The following is a 19,467-nucleotide window of genomic DNA, read 5'->3' on the forward strand; positions in this document are numbered from 1 at the left end:
ACTTCCGCTCTGCAAGAATTCGATTTGTTTCAGTGCGATTTTCTCCCAGTAAGTTTGTCAAAGCCTATTCAACGATTTTTGGCTATGGTACTGTGGTTTAGAAGCGAAGACAGTTGAAAGTGAATATTGGCGCGTGGGTGAGTTAAACGTAAATTGCAGGTGGGCTTGTTCAGTAACAATATATGTTTTCTCTTCATTAAAAGCGCATCTTATTTAAAAGCCATGTTATTAAACTGATAGTTGTGATTCAAACGGTCAAAAGGAAGGCAAACAGTCGCCCCAGAAGATTTACGCTGCATTTTTGTTTGTTTGTTTTTTTTTTTATTGGTCAGCAGAGAAATTAAATGTAACGCTGCTCTTGTTACTGATGGTTTGCTTTTCATTTCCACTTGTAATGATTAAGCAATCCCTCAAATTTGGGTCTATTCACTTTCTCATAGCAAAACTTATTTATTGTATTGAAAGTCATTTGTAAGGGGTTGGGAATTTCTAGGAATAACGTGGAGAAAAAACCCAGCGTTTTCATTGTACAGTTTTTTGGCTAGGAGATTGATAGAATGATGCAGCTCTGATTCAGGAGATCCCTGTGGTATGGGTTTAGCAATGTGTTTCTTCTCTGTTTCATATGTATCTTGTTATGTTTACAGTTCATTCATGATCATTTCCATTTGAATGTTTTTTTAGTGAGAAAGGTAGAATCCATTTTTATTGCTCTGCCTTGGAAAAGCATTCATGTTCTGTGTGTTTGCTTCTGTCTGAAAAGGATTCATCACATATGCCCTTTTCAGCTCCCTCAACAAACTTCCCACTCCATATTATTTAAATCTGATTGCTAAGCTTCCTACCTATCTTGCCTCACGAACTATTCTGTGTCTTCGATTTAATTTCCCAGCTCATGCGGTCCTTTGGTCCCACACAACCCAGAAAATTCAGTCATTCAAAAATCGCCTTTTTTCATATCTATTTGCTAGCCTAAAATCAAGATCCATTTTAAGTCATTCTCAGACCCTATTTGTTTATCCTTCATTGAGCGTGACCCGGAGAGATTCGTCTCCTGTTTCTGGTAGGGCTAGCTACCAGACTGAGCGTGGTTTGTGGTTATCCTGAATTCTGCCTTCCTTCAGCCTAAGGCAGATTTGGGCTCTAACAGACCCCTTGACCATCTTGGGGATGGGTTCGACAGGGGGTCATGTTAGACTCAAAGGTGGCGTAACTTTGGTGTTGGTTGATGTGGATGGATTTGGTCCTGGAGGGGTTTCATAATCACAGTTTCATATTTGTAGGAAATCTATCCCTACCATATAGATATCACGACTTGCTGTGTCCTTAGAACTACCCCTTGCTTGGTTTTGGTATTGGGGAGGGCTGACCTCATTTTGAGTGGCTATTGCTCCTTGGTGGGGGAACATATTCTACGTTATTGCAGACTGTTGATTTGCTCCCCCTGCCCCCTGGCCTCTCTCACGTGCTTGAACTCTAGGAGTTCAGGGCAATGATGGGTGTAGTTCCCATACTCTCCACAAATAGCACAAGCATGGTTAGTCTAGAGGTTGGTGTTCTTGTTTTGCTTTTGGTGATTATTTGTACTGTAATTCTAGTTTGGGTTTTGATTAGGGGGATTTCCCCCAGTTAGTGCCCTCAGTTGTTGCTAGTTTCTCCTTGTCCTTGGTCTCCTTTTGGTTTTTTCTTCTCTTTACTTTTGCTAGCATTTGGTGGGTTTGCAGTGTTGAGTTTCTCAAATGATTGCTACTGTTAAGGGAAGGAAGGCTGCACAAAATTAACCTCCATGTTTTGCTGAGATGGAGGGTTATTTTATTCAGGTGTTGGGAAAGGATAGTAATGATTTCCTCGACTAGGGTTTGTGTAGTTGGATTGGGAGGTTGAAACCATCTCCGAGGCGCGAGGTGGGTACTAGTGACCCTGCATGGGAGGGTTCTAAGGGGGAACAGGTTGGTTGGGGTAGTATCCAACATTGGATGGTGCTGATGCTGCGGGTGGCCCACCAAATGATTGGAAATGAGATTGTGTACCGTACATATTTCTAGGATATTGGAAGGTGTTCCCTAGTTGATTCTGGGTGACATTCCCGATCAAACTGTTTGCAACATTTGATGCTCTTGTTTTATCTTGTCCAAAAGACTATAAATGAGGGGCATCTAGGAGTACAAAGTAAAGGTACCCTTAATGTGTGTAGATGGGCTCAAATTGTTGAGCTCTACTAATAACCTTTTCTTTTGTTTGTGACATAGCTATGGCCACATATTTTGCAATTGTTGGCAAAAGATATTTTAAGAAGAAATCAAGACATAGGTCTTTTGTTATGTTCACTTTACAAAGAATACAATGCTTTCGCCACTCATTTACATGGTCTGAAATATGTGTGGAGGTCGTTTGCCAAAAGTGTGTCAACAATTCCAGCCTTGTGTCATGACGAACTGGGAGTCAGAAGAAGGTGAGAAATGATTTAGCTAAGGACCTAAAAGCTCCATGGGAACGAGCGGTCTCGCTCACATACGATTTCACTACAAGCCCAGTGAAGGCGCATTGAAAAAGTCTCAGACAAACGGAGTCCTCTATGATGCTATTGGATGAGTACCACAAATGGAAGGTCATAATGTGGTTGCAAGATACTCCCCCTACTTTCCTTCAAACTTAGGGATATCTGAAGGTAATTGGTTGGCATAGGGGGCCATTTTTGATTTTGGGCAATGGGATCATTTGTAAATTTCATTAAATTTGGGAGATTTAATGAGGCTAAGAATGGGATTCTATTGGTATGTACCATGTTAGAATGACCTTCCAATGGGGTGTTAAAAGGGGTCCTTTGTGAGGATGTGTGGGGAGGGGTACTCGGTGGGGTGGCATTTGGGCTCCCCTAAGGGGTGGTGAAAAGGGGACCTTGAGGGGGAGAAAACCCTATCAAGGTTGCACCAAGAATAAATGTGCTAATCAAGGTGGATGAATGATGTCTCCTATGTCGAAATGGTGAGAGACCAGGCACACCTCCGAACAATGGGGGGAGGTCTTGAAGGCGTCTAGAGCGACGAGTAACCCTTGGGTCCCTTACATTGCCCTAGTGAGTGTGTCTCACTTATATGGTGAGGGGGATTTTCTAGCAAACCAAATAAATCACATACATAAGACAACGAAAAATAAATGGTTAAAATTTCGTCTTATCTATCTAATGTGTGAAACAATCAAGAAAAAAGGTTTTATGAGGTTTTTGCGTATGATAAAAATCCTAAAAAGACCTAACGTCCTTCCACTCAAATAGTAACTAGGCCTTGAGAAGATTTTATAGTAGGGTATTGGGGCCACATCTAGAAAATACTGGCGACGCTTTGAGCAACAAGGTGTGGAGAGGGTTAGAGTGGGGGGCGTTGGGGCTACGACCCGAAAGAATTGGGGACGCTTCCAGTAGCCTGATCAAAATTGCCTCAGGGGGAGTGCTTTCGCATTGGCTACCTATAGGGAAATATGCCCTAAGATTTGGCCACTAAGTTACTTTCATCTAGTGGGAATGACTGAATCTCAATTTCTAGTTGTCAGTTTTGGATCCAATACCCCTACCAAGTGTCCAGAGACAACAAGGAGGTATGTGACAGTCCGCCACCTAAGCCTTGCCCCTTCATGGGTTTCAACTCATTACTAGTTTTGACACTGAATGATGTAGGATCTTAAGCTCCCTAAAAGTCAACTTCAATGTTTCAAGATGAAAAACAACCACGACGACTTATGTGCTTCCTACCCCTATGGTCCTAACTTGAACTATAAATGATTTTGTGGCCCTTGTGGGGAATTTAGTGTGTTTAATTTAAAGTTGTTTTTAGAGAGTCTTGCATTTACTTAGGGTGTGCAACAAAAAATAAGCTCAAAGAAATTAAGTACAAAGATTCCAAAAGAGGAGACCCTTTATACCAAGTTTGAGTGAACTTAGTGTGTGAAATGAATGCCTATGCAAGTGAAATTGTGAGCATATAATGTGTGAATTGCAATGATGTGGATACGTAGTGATCTTTTACAATTCCCAAAATTACACTATGTTATGCTTATTTCTTGTAAGAAAACAAATGTTGTGTGGATGATGGGCCACTTCTTTTCTAATTATGCTATGCGAACATATAGGGAGATGAAAAATTAGTGCTTTGAGAAAAAATTTAGATAACCCCACAGGTTTGCCACAAGGGTGCAAGGGGGGTAGAGCCTACTTTATTTATTTTCCAACACCAACTCCTAGTCCCAAAATAAATAAATGAATTAAAAGCTTTGGCTCAACAAAACAAGTAAAAAAGATGTCTGGATTTAGGGCCACTTACTCTCCTCCTAGTTAAGCTATATGTGATGTGAATTGGAATGAAAAAACAAGTAAAAAGACATATGGATTAGGGAAAATTAATTTCCTCCTGGTTAAACTACGTTTGAATGCAAAATTTCAAAGTAAAAGATAAGCAATTGCTCTACTTATAGTGGTTAGTAAAACAAATTAAAATCCTATCTTAATTGTAAAAAATGCAAGGGTGCAGACAAGTCACTAAAGGCTACCACAACACTTTGGAAAAGGAAATTATAATGAATTTTTTGATTCTCTGTGTGTCTCACGAGTTATTTTCTTCATAGTTATGAGACTCGTGTGTCTGTCTCTGCAAAAAGCCGTGAGGCCAGCTCGAAAAAATAAAAATGGATACTTTTCGACTGCGAACAAGTCCAATGGTGTTGAAAATTGTAACTAAGTTCGGTCTTCATAATGACATGTAATTATGAATTTATGTAATGAGATGTAAAGAGAAAGAATTATTGTATTGCTTGCTTCATGGGTTTCATGAGCAAGAGATTTTATTTTTGAGTGAAGACTCCCATTGAGATCCTTTAGGAATTATTTGTCATCTAGTCATAAAAGGATAGAGTCATTGTCATGTAATGAAGTCATGTTACACTTTGTAAAAGGTCAAAATTGTCTATGTAAAGTATTCTCCAAGACCTTGTCACTTATCCTCTTCAAGTCAGCCTACAACGATGAAATAAATTGCTAGAAGAAGTCAACCTAACTACTTGTGATCATGTTGACCTAAAGGACATGAGGAAAAGTGTATATATAGCCACACTCGACCTCACTTAGAGGCAAGAAACTCGACAAGCTATTCGATCAAGAAGAAGTGCGAAGGAGAGCCTAACAACAAAAGTGCAAAGAAAGATAGCGAAGGAGGTTTCTTCTGGGTATAGTGAAGGAGACTTTCTTTTGGGGATTGCAAAGGAAGGATTCTCCGGGGTCAGTGAAGAAAGGGTTCTTCTGGAATACTTATTTTGGGTGACTAAGATAGAGACCAAGGCTAGAGACCAAGATTCTCTAGATGAAGTCAGCGAGATCATAGAGACTGAGATTCTCTAGGAGAGGCTGAGAAGAAGCAATGTGAAGGATAGAGCTGCGAGTTTCTCTAGAAGGAGCCAAGGAGAGCAGTTCGATATCAAGAAGAAAGTCAAGAAAGGGAAGAGGCAGAGCATCAAGGTTAGTGACAAGGTTGGGAGGATACTAGAGTCAAGGGTCTTTGTCATGGTCTTGGTACTCATCAATTGAAGATCTAGAAGAAGAATTTTGATTAGGTTTTCCTTTCAAGAGGTGAGAGGTTTTGGCCCTGGCTGATAAGCCTATATACTGTGTCACTTGTCTTTTATTTTTCATATTGGTAATTGTCTTGATGAAAAGAACACAATAATAACATAATGAAGAAAAAACTATAAGCTAAGAAGAAAAAGTATATCACAAGCAATTATCAAGCAGAGAAATCTTTTAACTATTCCTACCTTAGATTTCTTAACAGATGGAGATCTACACAAGTTCAAAGAAATAATGTGATGGAAACACAATGGAAAAAGAGAGAGGAAAGACCTACAAAACAACCAATTAGATTAAAAAAGACAAGCAAGTGGACACACCATTTTGTATGGTGTGTTTGGTCTTGATGAGTTCCAAAAACACCTTCCTTGCAACTAGTTGTTTCCTACAAGGAGATATACAAACAAATGGATGGTGTTAGTGATCAGAGATGGATTAACAAAACATTGAATGGAATGAAAACAAATAAGCATAAAAAATTCTCCACAATGGTGGAATTCTCCTCACAATGGTATGTGATTGCTTTGGAGCAATTTTGGCAGCATAACAATGCACAACTTCTTATTTTTGGATCTCCATGCACTTGCATTTATAGAAATTTTGAACACTCCTTCCCTTTGTCTCATGAATGAGGTTGTTTGCCTCATAAATGAGATGAGAGCTACCATCCTCTTGCCATTAAGGCTTCTTGGGGCTCAAGGCTTGAATAGTTAGCCCATCATGTCAAGGGATTGAGTGTTTTTCAAGCAAGTTCACATCTCGAGGTGCTGACTCGACTTTTAACGACCCTTGTGGCTTTGAAGGAAAAACCATGACGTAGTGAATTTCTATTTTTGTAGCACTCGTGACGGTTTTTCTTTTTAAGTCAACTTTAGGAAAGCTTTTTGATTTTTTCCTTTCATAATGCTTCCAGTTGAAAATGTAGCCTCTGTACATGCCAATCACTTTGAGTGTCTTATGCTATGTACAAATGAGTGCACCATTTTCTCATAATAACAAAATTAAAAGCTCAATAATAATAATAAATTATTCAATTATCATTCATACATTGTTGTAAGAGTCCTTTGCATGGAATGAAAGAGACTCCTTTTTGACATAAGTTTTGTTTAAAAATAAAATAACAACTAATAGATGAGATCCACAAGTTTCTTATGTCATTTGCTAACAATTAACAAATAATGTGAGAATAATGAACACACTAAGAGGGCAAGGAGGGAGAGGGGGTAGGTGTGAATCATTGTATCAACAAATTTTGTCAAATTAAACAATTTTATAATTTGCTCACAACTGAAAACATAATAAAGCAATAATAAACATCATCATCTTATCAACACAAGAAGACACCATATGTACATGGAAACCCTTGCAGGGGAAAACCACAAATTCTTTTTATTTGCTTCAATCTTGATTACATCATTTTGCAAGTACTAACCTCCAAAATAAATTTGCAGGAACCAACCTACAGGAGGCTCCAACCCACAAAATAGATTTGCAGGCACCAACCTACTGCATGATACAACCTGATTGTGGCACCAAATTCGATGATATGTAAGCACCGACTTGTGATATGCTCCAACTTGATTGAGACACCGACCTCAATGATGTGCAAACATCGACTTGTGATAAGCTCCAACCTGATTGAGGCACCCACCTCCTTCTTCAAATTGTAATGGACCGCTTTTCATAATATTTCAAATCGGATCCACAAGCATCAATAAAAATATCCTAAAATCTGTTCATATCAGTATCATCACTTTCTATCCACCCATCTGCGCCAATAACATCTTCTTCAATTCTTTATTTTATCATATACACAAAAGTTGCTCATGAGCCTAGAATATACCAACATGAGAAATATAACTTTTTGACATCAAAGATGTGTCCTCATAATGACCTTGATTGATCACAAAAGTATTGCATCCATTTCCTCTTTTTCAATTTTTTTGGACATTAAGAACACCCTAAAACTTAATAAAAAATTAATGAGATGACAAAATGCACTTTTCAAGGCACATTCAATAGAATGCATAGTTCCAATTCTACAAATTGCACTTTTACGGGTGAGACAAAGGCACTATCTAACATGACTATAGCCCCATTAAAAATAAAAAATTGGTTATTCTGACAGGACTTGACACTTATGTGAAGTGTGATGACAAACAATGAATCCAAAGCCCTTGAATCAATGTCCAACAATGCCTTACTAATGATGTCTAAATAATAAGCCTTCGAGCTTAATCATATTTGTCTTGGACCAAAATCAACCTCGTAACCAAATATGCGAACAATGCCTTTGGGCCTTAGACGCAACCAATATGCCAATAGTGCCTTCGGGCCTTGGACACAAACAATATGCCAATTGTGCCTTCAGGCCTCAAATTGTAACAATGTGCCAACAATACCTTCGAACCTTAGACCTCAGACGTAACTAAAATGAAAATAGTGCCTACGGGCCTTCAACATAACCGATATAGCAACTGAGCCTTTGGGGCTTCGACTCAACAAATATGCCAATGATGCAAGCATGCCTTCGTGCCTTCAACTCAACAAATATGCTAATAATGCAATAGTGCCTTCCAGCCTTCGACTCATTACATATGCCAACAATGCAATAGTGCCTTCGGGCATTCAACTCAATACATATGCCAACAGTGCAATAGTGCTTTTGGGCCTTTGACTCAACAAATACGCCAACAGTGTAACAGTTCCTGTAGGCCTCACAAATCAATAGATATGCCTTTGGGGCTCATGACTCAACAAATCTACCAATAGTGTCAATAGTGCCTTGGGTCTCACGACTCAACAACTATGTCAATAAGGCCTTCAAAGAAGTCAATATGCCCATTGTGCCTTTGGCCAGCAACACAACATATATGCCAATCATGCTGATAATGCCTTCAAGCCTCACAACTCAACAACTATGTTAACATAGCCTTCGAAGAAATCGATATATCAATTGTGTCTTTGGACCTTCAGTACAACAAATATGCCAACCACGCCAATAGTTCCTTTAGTCCTCACAACTCAACAATGCCCTTGGGCCTCAAAACTAATAGTGCCTTTGGGCCACAACGTAACCAAAACAACAATGTCATCAGGCCGCAGTGCAACCAATACAACAATGCCTTCAGGCCATATTGCAACCAATACAACAACGCCTTTGAGTCACAATGTAACTTATGTGCTAAAAAAGCAATTGGGCTGAATACGTAGATCCAACCATATGTCAATAGAGAAACTAATATGCCAACCGTCCCATAGACATAACCAATGTGCCAAGAGTTCCTTTGGGCCTGGCACTTACCTATAGATCAAATGTTGAATGCACACTACTTTTGCAGGACTCGGGCACACATTTATATATGAGTGGGAGCTTCCCCAGGTCAACATAAATTTGATAAATTCGAGCTGGCATAAGATTAATTTTTGGTGCTAAAACCCCCATCTGACCATACAATGTAACATAGACCTAAGGGTCCATAGTCAAACTGTTGCTATCATCAACATGAAATCACCACTGCCACGTGGCACTCTTTGAGTGGTGTCATGTGTCACCTAGATTCTGATCTATTTTCCAACAAAATTTTCACCATGTGTCGCCTTTTCATGCTACCACTTCATTGCCATGTCATCATGTCCACTGTTACGCTGTCACCTGTCACTGTGTTGCCACCTCATCTTGTCTACATCATCATCATCATGCTGCCATGTGTCCAATGTTTTAAAAACCTGAACCGGTCCACCTAATGAACCGAGTTTCGAACTGGGACTACTAAGGTCTAATTGAACTGGTTTTAAAAAAATACATTAAATAATTAATTTTTAATGAAAAAACTATTTTTAAGATTTAAAACCATGATTCCAAGGCAATAGAGACAAAATATGCAAAGTTTGCTCATTTATATACCATGTAAAGGTGAATATATCAAAATGGCATCGAGTGCAATACATATCATTGACAAAATACATAAGCAATGAGGCTCTAAATGGCCTATAAAGTCCAAAAACAATGCTACAAGCTATGAGGCCATTGGCCTACTACAAGACTACAAGTCTAGACTCTAGAGTCTACACATGATCAATCATCAAATTCATCACCACTACTAGACACATGATCATCATCATTAGCAAGAGCTACATAGACATCATTTGGATCAAAGTCTAAGGATGCCTCAACCTCATTTGCAACATCAGTAGCAATGCCAACAATAACGATAGAAGTGGAACTAATGGAAGCACGAGTTGGTCGATCTGCACGATTAGTGCCTTCCATTGGTTGTTTTCCTTTCCTTGATGCGACTGCTAATCTTGGTTTTAATGGCACCACCAAATCTGCTTCATCCCCCTCTAATGCCATGTCAATATCAAAATCAGCATCAAACACGGGATCTTCAATCTCCTCCACCCATTCTGATGTTGGATCAATATCGTCCAACACAATGGGATCTAGATTAGGTGTTTTGTTCATCATTTGGTTCCTCCTTAGTCGAAGGTTGTATTGCACGAAGACAAGATCATTTAACCGTTTTTGTTCCAAACAATTTCTCTTCTTTGTGTGTATGCGCTCAAAAACAGACCAATTGCGCTCACAACCTGAAGCACTGCAAGTTTGGTTGAGGACTCTAATTGCAAACTTTTGGAATTGAGAACACTGGACGCCAAATGACTCCCACCAATGCGCTGCAAAGAAAAATACATTAATTAGTAACTTAATTTATTTCATTACTTATTTACAAATTACAAGTATTTATAGATAATTTGAATTGTAAATTTGTAAACAATTTAACTTGAAAAGAAAAACAAATTGGAAATTGGAATTGCTTACCTGGTTGATCCACATCTCTTGCCATCTTTGCCAAGTTTTTGCCAAAGGTACCAACTGCCATACTGAAAAGAGTAAGTTGTCTATGTATTTCCAACTGGTCTGCATGGCTAGGGACCATGCGCTCCAAGCAATCAATCAATCCAGCTCTGACCTCCCCATCTTGCAGATCTCCTAGCCGAGCTTTATAATGATACTTTGGGTTCAAAAAATACCCAACTGCATGTATATGATAATGGAGTTGATTGTCCCATCTGTTATCAATGATCTCCCATATACGACCATATTTAGCTAACTTGTCCTTGTAAGCTAACCTTATCTGCTCCTTTGCCTGATCCATAACCTCATAAATGTAACCCATGGCCAATTTTTCCCCATCCACCATCCTTAGCACTAACAAGGGGCTTGATAATTTTCACAAGCTCTGCAAACCTTTTCCAAAAATAATTGTCAAACAATTTGTTCTTGGTGTCTTTGCCATGTTGTCTACGAGCCCACCGAGATTCAATCCAATCATCAGAAGAAAACATTTGCTATAGGTTTTTATGTTGAGCATTGAGACATTGCAACGTGAGGAAGTGAGTTACAAATCTTGTAATTGCAGGCCTAACAAGCTCTTTGCCCCCAATGTTTTTCCTCATTAGGTTCAATACCCATGAGTGGTTGTAAATGTATTTTGTAATGCACTTGGCATGCTATACAATGTTTTCTACCCACTCCACTTTGCCTATGTCCTCAAGCATGAGGTCTATGCAATGTGCAACACATGGAGTCCAAAATATGGTCCTATATTTGGACTCAAGCATCTTTCCAGCAAGAACATAGTTTGAGGCATTATCAATGATGACCTGCACAAAATTCTGCTCCCCAACTTCCTAAATAATGTTATCCAAAATCTCAAATAGAAGGTTTGCATCCTTCACCTTATCAAATGCATCAACTAATCTAAAAAACATGGTTCCTTGAGGGCAAAAAATAAGGAATTAATGATAGTGCGGTTCTTTCCATCAGTTTATCCATATGACATGATGGAACAACCTGTTTTGAGTCATGAATCTTTATACTCAGCCAAATACTCATAAATGGAAGAAATCTCTTTTTGCAAAAGAGCTCCCCTCAAGTCATGCATACTAGGGCCTTTGAAGCCCTTTCTTGCAGCTATAACATAGTACCACATAGCTTGGTAATAAGGTGAGCAAGCAACATTAAATGGGATATCTGCATCATACCACCATCTATTAATGTATTGATGAGAAGTTTCTTTGCATTGTTTTTTCCAATGTTGATCCAAAGTGGGTTGACAACTTCGCTGGGAGGAAGTCGGATTAGAAGATGCAATGTTGGCAGAGGATGAGAAATAACTCTGGATGTTTGTTCTCTTTGTTCCTTTTGATAGTTGGCCAAAAGAAGGATGAACATAGTGAAAGGGTCATTGGTGGAAGGGATAGAAGAGGAGTCTTGAATCTCATAATCATCATACCCACTCTCTTTCACGAATTCTAATAATTCCCTCTTCCTTGCAATGTCATCTTGGACAGCCTTGTCCCTAGCCTTATCCTCATGAAACTTTTCAAGCTTGGAAAGATATTCTGCCCTAATAGGACCCAACACTTCATTTGGTGTATCAAATGGCTTTACTTGGCCTCTTACTGCAACCAAGTGTTGTTTCAATTTGAGAATACCCCCACCTCCAATAGGTTTATGGCATAATTTGCATATCATTTTTCCATCAATCACATCACAATGAGCCCATGCATTGTCCTTGCCTTGTGGAGCCATGTTGGCTTGAAATAATTAAAATTTGCATTGAAATCTGCCATTTAAAAAAAATTTGAAGCTAGGAAACACGAAAAACCAAAGCTAAATTTAGGGAAACAAATGCACATGTAGCCTACAAAATTTGATGGCATAGAACTATAGATTTGATAGCATAGATGATACAAGTTAGAAGTTTAGAACACATAAAAAATTTAATACATTGACAACAGTCAAATGATGAATTTTCAAGTGAAAATCCTTACTAGGAAATGTAAACTAGCTTCCTTAGCCTCCTCTTGAAGATGCCAAATCCACTGACAACTCCAAACTATCTCCAAAATACCTCCAAGCCTCTAAGATGACTACTCCAGCAAAAAGTCAACACTCTCCAAGCTCCCAATCAAACTCACAAATACTCCAAATGAGATGTGTGAGACAAATGAGAGGGAGAAGGGCCTTTTAAAGGCATGGAGAGGGTGTTTTTGGAGGGAAAGAACCCTTACTTTCCCTCCAAAACACCCTACAAACTTGGAAAACAATGCTGCATGGGTCCTTTGCAACCATGGCAACTAACTGGTCGGTTAGGACTGATTTGTCCCTTTTTTGGACAAAATGAAGGGTTGAACCAAGTTTTTCTGTCGGTTTGACCCGATGGGCTAGCTAACTGGCCGGTTTGACCAATTATCGGTTCAAACAGACCGGTTTTTAAAACATTGCATGTGTCATTATGCGATTGGTCCACTGACATGCTTGTGCATCACGTCTATGTGGTGGTGGGGGATGACCTTTGTTAAAGCTCATGCAAGTATGCTCACAATCCGCTGCTCATCAAATCGTAGTTCATTTTTGATCATCAAATCTACCCAAAGTTGTGTGAACTTTAATCTTTTAAACATCATGCAAGTTGGGGGACAACTGTTGGCATTATGACTCAGGTGTTGTCCTTGATGGCAACTCACTCAGATGGCATATCTCTGTTCAGGCTCTCAAAATGAAAGAAAAATAGGTATACACAGGTTCCCTTTGACTAAGTCACGTATACACGCGGGATTGCCGATCAAAAGTCGCATATGCGTGTGCACACACTTTCATGCATGAAAAGGCGCATACGTGTGGGAAAACTTATTTGTGGTCCATGGTATTTAGTCCTTAGTATTTGGACCTATGGTTTTAAACCATGGTATCTCGTCTGAAGTATTGATCCTAGGTATTTGGTCCAAGGTATTGATTTTTTATGGTTCTGGACCATGGTATTGTGTAAGGCCTAAGACTATAAAAGAGGAAGGAGATCATTAGGCAAAGGTATTGACGAAAGCATTGAATATCTTATGAAGATTTAGATCTGGAATACTAGTCATTGGGTTATGGTGCATAGCTGGATCTGAATCAAGGAGGAACCTGAGCGCAAGAAGAAGGATAAGTACTATTGATGGATCAAGATTTTAAGGCCTGAATAGTAGTATCTTTGTGTGATTTTGATCTGATATTGTTGGCGCATGACTTGATCTATAAATCTGATAATCTGGGTATAACTGATGTTTGAATAAGTGAAAAGGATAAATTATCTTTTATAGATCTGTACGCAGGTTCAGCGAAGCAAAGGCGCATATACACACTGGTTCTGTAATTCAAAACAACGTATACGCAGGTTGGCCTTAATTCAGCAGCATATGCACACAGGTTGTACACATTGAAGTAGCGTACGTCTCTTGAAATATGTTTTAGCTACTTCTGTTTATTGCTGTAGTGTTCTGGGTTCAGAATTGGTGTCTGGTTACTGTTACTGTTTTCTGGGTACAACATTCAGAGAAGTGACTATTTGATTCAGTTTTTGTTTGGTGCAAAGGAGATTGGTTGATGTAGATTTACTTGATTTTTGATTGTTGTTATTCATGGATCCAGTCTGAAAATTTATGAAACGTGGTTCCTGAAAGAAAAGAGAATGTTGTAGCCTTCTGTAGGTCAGCACCTACGTACTAGTACCTCAGCTAGTAAAAGAGGTAAGGGGGTTGTGGCTCCCTTCCAGAAGAAGTTGGAGAACAAGAGAAGGTTGTAGCCTTTTTGTAGGTAGCAGCCTGCGTATTGGTATAAGACTGCACCAGTACAGAATCATTGTAAAAATAAGTTTCTAATTAAAAGAAGAAAGAGATGAATTGCAGCAGGTGGTTTTCACCCACATTGGGTTTCCACCTTATATCTTTGTGTCCATGTATGTGATGATCTATTCTGTTTTACTGCTCCTGTTTACTGTTCTTATGATTAATGAAGTCCTGATGCACTGATTAAAGATCAACAATTAATGAATCTTAAGTTTTCTGATATACACTAGTTTCTTTTGACACAATAGCGTATATACGCAGTTTCCTATAACTGAAGTAGCGTATACACATCTGATTGTGAAATGAAAAATAATTGATTTAATAATACTGATTCACCCCCCTCTTAGTATTATTTCCAACAATTGGAATCAGAGCAGGTCCTTCAGAAGAAGCTTGATCGCTTGAAGGAAGATCTATCATCATGAGCAACTACGAAAAGGAGGCATCTATCAGGCCACTAATCTTTGATGGAAGCAACTTCGTCTATTGGAAGGTAAGAATCACAGCCTATCTTCAATCTCTTGGTACAGAGTTTGGGATATTGTGGAAACAGGATACACATTTCCATCAGCAACTCCTATAGATACGGCTGGTAAGAAGCAGTATGAAACAAATGCAAAGGCTGTCAATACTCTATTAGGGAGTTTATCTCAATCAGAATTCGTCAAGGTGATGCAGCTCAAAAATGCAAAAGAAATATGGGACAAGATCGTTCTGAGCTATGAAGGAGATGATCAAGTAAAACGTGCAAAACTACAAACTCTCAGAATTCAATATGAAAATCTCAGAATGCACAATGATGAAAGTGTGGCTAATTATTTCTTACGTATAGATGAGATTGTTAATTGTATGAAAAACTTGGGTGAAGAGATAAAAGAGGTTACTTTGGTTGAAAAGGTTCTAAGATCTTTATCTTTTAGGTTTGAATCAAAGGTTTCGGCCATAGAAGAAAAGCAGAATCTTCAAAGCATTACCAAGTCACAACTAGAATTCTAACTGCTTTCGAAATGAGAAAAGGGGAACCATCAGACATGAGAGAATCTGCAGTCAAAACCTCAGGAAAAGGAGAATACAATGAGTCTGGACATATGTCAGAAGGAGAGGAAGAATCAAACTTTGTCAAGAACCTTCAACGGGGTTCTGGAAGATTCAGAGGTAAGCTACCTTTTAAATGCTTTGCTTGCGGAAGAGTCGGTCACTATGCAGCCAAGTGTCCACATAGAGATAAGCTTGACAAAGATAAGGAACCAATTAGATGGAACAAAAAACAGAATGTAAGTAAGAAGAGCTATTATACACATGAAGACAATGATGGATTTTCAAATAGTGATGAAGATGAACAAGATAAGAATTATAGACTTTTGATGGCTTCTGAAGATGATGATTTCTTGGATGCTATAGATGAAGAAGGTCTTTATGAAATTTGTTTAGAAGAAAAGAATATGATTATAGATACTCTAACATTCCAACTTGCTGAAAGGGAAAAACACAATGAAAAGTTAGAATGTGAAATTGTGGGACTTAGAAAAGATATTGAGAAAACAAAAGCTCTTAATCTTAGATTTGCTAAAGGATCTGAAACTTTAGATGAGATTATCAACGTGTAGTGTTCTCCTCTAATCAAGACAGGTCTTGGGTATACTGAAGAAGCATCTCAAGCACAGAAGCCATCTACCTCCAAAAGTTATCTTGAAGCAGCAAGGAGAAGTGAACAAGTTGACAATCAACAACAAAGGAAAAATCACCAAGTAAATCAGGGACAATTTACTTCAAGAATGAACAGAGATCACCAAGTAAATCAAGGGCAATCTACTTCAAGGATGAATAGAAGCTACAATAAACCGCAAGTAAATCATTCTCAATTTGCCTCAAGAACGAATGGCTATGGAAATTACAATCATCTGGACGGAAGGTTTGATAATCGAGGGAATTTCTTCAATGGCCAATGTTTCTCCTGTCATAACTTTGGACACAAAGCAGCTCAATGTGTTGCCTACAAGACCATCATGACCAGAGAAGCACGAAATCAAAGGAGTGTGACTGGAATCATGAAAAGAACCTACAATAACTTTTTTGCTCTTGAAAATGAAATAGAATGTTCTATTTGTAACAACTTCGGTCATGTAGATTCTGAATGCAGGAGTAGGTTTCAACAAACAACTCAGAAGGAGCAAGTTTCATTGAGTCCCAAAACATGGAGGAAGAAAGAACAACAACCAGAAATATGTGGTATAGCCTTATATGCGGAAGGACAGGAAAATCCGTGGTACATCGACAGTGGTTTCTCAAAACATATGACAGGCGATAAAGAAAAACTTTAGTCATATAGTGCCTTTGAAAAGGAAAGGAAGGTCTCATTTGGAAATGACACCCCTGCGTTCATAAAAGGTAAAGGTTCTGTTATTTTAAAAGAAAAAGTCAAAGCTGAAAATGTTATGTATGTTGATGGCTTAAAACATAATCTATTGAGTGTCAGCCAAATGTGTGATCAAAGAAATGAGGTAATATTTCGATCAAATGGATGTATTGTTCGTGAGCTTGATACAGGAGAAACAATGATCAAAGGCATAAGAACTCCAAATAATTTATACATACTCAAGGGAGGACAACAACAATGCTATCTAAGCAAGAATGATGAACACTGGCTATGGCACAGAAGATTGGGACATCTAAGCTTCTCTCAGATAAGGAAAGCATGCAAATATCAGGTGGTTCGTGATCTCCCTGACATTAGAATTCCTGACAATACAATATGCAAATCATGTCAGTTTGGTAAACAAACCAAAACTAATTTCCCTGAGAAGGAAGGATCAGCTAGTAGGCCACTTGAACTTGTCCATACTGATGTATGTGGTCCAACTAGGAAGAGGTCACCTCAAGGAGAAGAATACTTCATATTGTTCATTGAAGACTTTTCAAGGGTGTGTTGGATAGGACTTCTGAAGCATAAAGACGAAGCTTTTGAAAAGTTCAAAGCATTCAAAGCCTTGGTTGAGAACGAATCAGATCGCAGAATCAAATGCCTCAGGTTTGATAGAGGAGGGGATTTACCTCGAATGAATTTTTCGATTTTTGTGAAGAACATGGAATAAGAAGGGAATTCTCTACTGCAAGGACTTCTCAGCAAAATGGAGTAGTGGAAAGGATGAACAGAACGATTCAACAAATGGCTCGTGCTATGCTTGATGAGTCTGTAACTCCTGCAACCTTCTGGGGTGATCCTGCATTTGCTGCGGTTACTATTCTCAACAAGACAAACGTCTGGGTGAACAACGCTTAAACTCCGCATGAACTTTGGTATGGTAAGACTCCCACGGTTAAATACTTCAAAATTTTTGGAAGAAAATGTTACATCAAAAAGACTGATGAAAACCTTGGCAAGTTTGAACCTAGAGCAGATGAAGGCATTCTCCTTGGTTACTCTCCCCACAGCAAAGGATATAAGTGTTACAATAAAAGACTTGGAAAAATTGTTGAAAGTATTGATGTAGTGATTGATGAAGAAGGAAACATTCCTAGGCAGGTAAAATCCGAATATTTCGAAGATGATGAGGACTATCCTTCAAAAACAAATTAGACTTATGATGAAGAAGAAACCCATGAGGCACCCGAAGAACAAATAAGGATAGAAGAAAAGACTCCATCCAGGTACGTTCAGAAGAATCATCCAGAAACTCAAATTTTGGGGCAGAAAGAGGCGGTTATTCAAACAAGAAGAACTATTTCAGAAGCTTCAAGCTATCTAGCATTGCTCTCCTCCACTGAACCACAAAATGTAAGAGAAGCATGCAAAGATGAATGCTGGGTCAAGGCCATGAATGAAAAACTTGAGCATATTGAAAAGAATAACACTTGGGAGTTGGTTCCTAGACCAAACGATAAGAATGTCATAGGGACAAAATGGATATTCAAAAACAAGCTGAATGAAAATGGAGATGTTATTAGAAACAAGGCCAGACTTGTTTGTAAAGGGTATGCTCAACAAGAAGGTATAGACTTTGAAGAAACTTTTGCACCAGTTGCTAGACTTGAAGCCATAAGAATGTTCCTTGCTCTTTCTAGCTTTTAGAAGTTCAAAGTTTTTCAAATGGATGTGAAATCTGCCTTTTTAAATGGAGACTTGGAAGAAGAAGTGTATATTGAGCAACCAGATGGATTCATCCTTGGAAATGATCCAAAACTTGTATGCATACTTAAGAAGGCACTCTATGGTCTTAAACAGGCTCCAAGGGCTTGGTATTATCGTCTGGACAAATACCTCCATCAACAAGTTTTTTCAAAAGGATCAGCAGATAGCAATCTATATGTAAAAATTGATAATGATAAACTGCTAATACTGGTCGTGTATGTTGATGATATCATCTTTGGTAGCAATGATGAATCCATGAGTCAAAACTTTGCTTTGGTGATGCAGAAAGAATTTGAAATGTCCTTGCTTGGTGAGCTGACATATTTTCTTGGTTTACAAGTCCAACAAAATAAAGACGGTATCTTTTTATCACAAACCAAGTACCTCAAGGAGATCTTGAAGAAATATGGCATGGAAGATTCGAAACCAATATGTACCCCTATGGTAACAGGATGCATCCTCAGCAAAAATGATGATTCAGCAGCAGTTCATCAACCAACCTATAGATCCATGATTGGTAGTCTGCTCTATCTGATTGGTACCCGACTAGACATCATGCATGCAGTGGGAATAGTTGGAAGATTCCAGGCAAATCCGAAAGAAGCACACCTTCAGGCGGTTAAAAGAATTTTCAAATATCTTCAAGGGACACAAAACTATGGCTTATGGTATCCTAGAGATACAGATCTCACACTTCATGCATATACAGATGCAGATTGGGAAGGAAGCGTGGATGACAGAAAAAGCACTAGTGGTGGTGCATTCTTTATGGGTTCCAGATTAGTATCTTGGTTCAGCAAGAAACAAAGTTCAATTGCTTTATCTACAGCTGAAGCGGAATATGTGGCTACTGCATCTTGCTGCACACAACTCCTTTGGATGATGCAAATTTTGCAAGATTTTCAAATCACTTGTACTCCACCTATTTCTATTTTATGTGATAATACAAGTGCAATCAGCATTTCGAAAAATCTAGTCATGCATTCAAAGACCAAGCACATACCTATCAAATATCATTTTCTTCGAGAACAAGTGCTTGAACAAAAGG

This window comes from Pinus tabuliformis, chromosome Q (assembly GCF_031772625.1).
Source record: "Pinus tabuliformis cultivar Carrire ecotype Pingquan chromosome Q, CPIR1, whole genome shotgun sequence".
Taxonomy (NCBI): domain Eukaryota; kingdom Viridiplantae; phylum Streptophyta; class Pinopsida; order Pinales; family Pinaceae; genus Pinus; species Pinus tabuliformis.